Source organism: Macaca thibetana, chromosome 8 (genome assembly GCF_024542745.1).
Source record: "Macaca thibetana thibetana isolate TM-01 chromosome 8, ASM2454274v1, whole genome shotgun sequence".
NCBI classification, from domain to species: Eukaryota; Metazoa; Chordata; class Mammalia; order Primates; family Cercopithecidae; genus Macaca; species Macaca thibetana.
Window position 1 is genome coordinate 68,302,303 of NC_065585.1, and position 2,236 is coordinate 68,304,538.

Sequence of the window (2,236 nt, forward strand, 5' to 3'; positions counted from 1 at the left end):
CAGCACTTTGGGAGGCTGAGAAGGGTAGATCACCTGAGGTCAGGAGTTTGAGACCAGCCTGGCCAACATGGTGAAATCCCATCTCTACTAAAAGTACAAAAATTAGCTGGTCATGATAGCACATGCCTCTAATCCCAGCTACTTGGGAGGCTGAGGCAGTAGAACTGCTGCAACCCGGGTGTGGGGGATACAGGGAGCCAAGATTGTGCTACTGCACTTCAGTCTGGGCAACAGAGTGAGACTCTCTCTCAAAAAAAAAAAAAAAAGAAAAAAGAAAGTTAATGGGCTAGGGGCTAGGACATGGGCCAAGATAACATGCCATACAACAGAAAAATCTGTACTTTGACATCATGCTAGTTATTTTACATATATTATTTCATTTAAGCCTCAAAACAAAACTAAACAACTAGACATTATCCAACTCTTAAACAAATATTGAAACTGAGTCTCAGAGAAGTTACATCACTTTCTTAAAAACAGAGGGTTAAAATGATGTAGGCTATATGCATACGGAAAATCTCTAACTTTGAAGTTCCTGTGATTTCCATTATGCATTTAAGACCATCTTCTAGAATGTAAGGAAAAAAAGACAGATTCAAAATAGGAGTTAAGTAGCAACATAGATTAAAATGCACATTACCCTTAAGCCATTTGATAACTGTTGTCGAAGAATGACTAAAATATAGTTCATGTTACTGCAATGATGTGTCCATTCAGATGGAGGTGATAATCTGGATCTATACTGTGTTGGTCAGAGCGTTCCTGGAATTATGTTTGGGTGTGGGTGTCATACTTTAAAGGTTACAGACAAACGGGAAATTCTTCCAGGGAAAGCATCCAGGATGACTAAAGTTCCCACAAAATGTCCTAAGGAAATGGTTGCTGATTTTGGGTATGTGTAACCCGGGATGGGAGAAGGGAAGAGTCAGAAAAGGCTGACAATCATCTAGGCCAGAAATTTCAGTCATTCAATATGGCTCCAAAGGATTAAACTATGACTATGGGACTGTCATGGCCCTGGGCATCGTGGAGCGCTGGGTGGATGGAAGGAACCGGTGGCCGGGGAGGGCCAGAAGCTGCGCCTGCACCAATGACACCACATTAATAAGCTGGTGGAGGACACAAGGCACTGGCCCAAAGAAAGCCTGGAGGTCATTTTCATGCAGTCTGTGGACACTTGGAGTATGGGGTGACCTGGTCTCAGTAAAGAAATCTATGGACCGGAATCAACTCCTTCCTCAGAGACTGGCTGTATATGCATCACCTGAAAACAAGAAGCTGTTTGAAGAGGAGAAATTGCTGAGACCAGGAAGAAAGTTAGAGAAGATCCAGACCAAGGCAGGTGAGGCAACAGTGACATTTCCAAAAAACTGTCACCTGGAGGTAGGGATGAAGAACAATATCAAACAGGAGCTGAACCCTGAAACAGTTGCCCACCACTTCCTCAAGAATCTTGGTGTTGCAGTCACCTCACATACATTTAAGTTACCAGGAGAGTCCCTCACTCGGTGGGGCAAGTACTGGTGTGAGGTGATGGTAAATGGACTTGGTACTATGAAGGTACCTGTGTCTCTGGTAAACTTGGAGAGGCCCAAGATCAAAAGCTAGAAGTACTGGTTAGCCCAGCAAGCTGCCAAGGGCATGGCCCCACCAGCCCCTAGAGGATCTAAACCTGTTCTCCTCTAAGGCAGCAAAGCAGAATCAGAGGAGCAGTGGGACCGAAACAGGCAAGCACCCTGCTCTCACTCCCAGCTCTGACCAAATATGGAAGTTTAGAAAACGTATGGAGACATCAGACTGCCCTGCATAGACATGTTGAATTCCTTATATTTGCCATCTTCATCTTTAACCGTCATCCCTGGGGCAGCCTTGTTCCAGAAGTACCAGGCTGTGGATTTGATAAGCTGGATACAATAGACTGAAACTATCCAGATCCTGTTTAGTTTCTTTTTCCATTGGAGTTTATTGGGACAAACACAGGAGCTAGACATTGTCTCCAGTATTTTCCTCATTCTCATCATCTAAACTAACATATGTATCTCAAGCAGACATAAAGAGATTATGTTCCTAAAAAAATAATAAATAAGTAAACGATGACTACAGGTAAAAGCTAAGTTTCTTAGGTGAAATGAGCTGCTTCAGGAGTTATTAAGTTCTCTGTCAAGGGAAGAATTCAAGAGGAAAAAAAACAAACGATCAATCGTGTGGTAGGGAAGTTTTAGAGGAATTCCAGGAT

General features: G+C 43.1%; 1 pseudogene; it reads left to right on the forward strand.

Annotated features, from left to right (window-relative positions):
- The first annotated feature begins 1,011 nt into the window (after positions 1 to 1,011).
- LOC126960671 (39S ribosomal protein L9, mitochondrial-like) lies at positions 1,012 to 1,686 on the forward strand (annotated as a pseudogene).
- Positions 1,687 to 2,236: the final 550 nt, after the last annotated feature.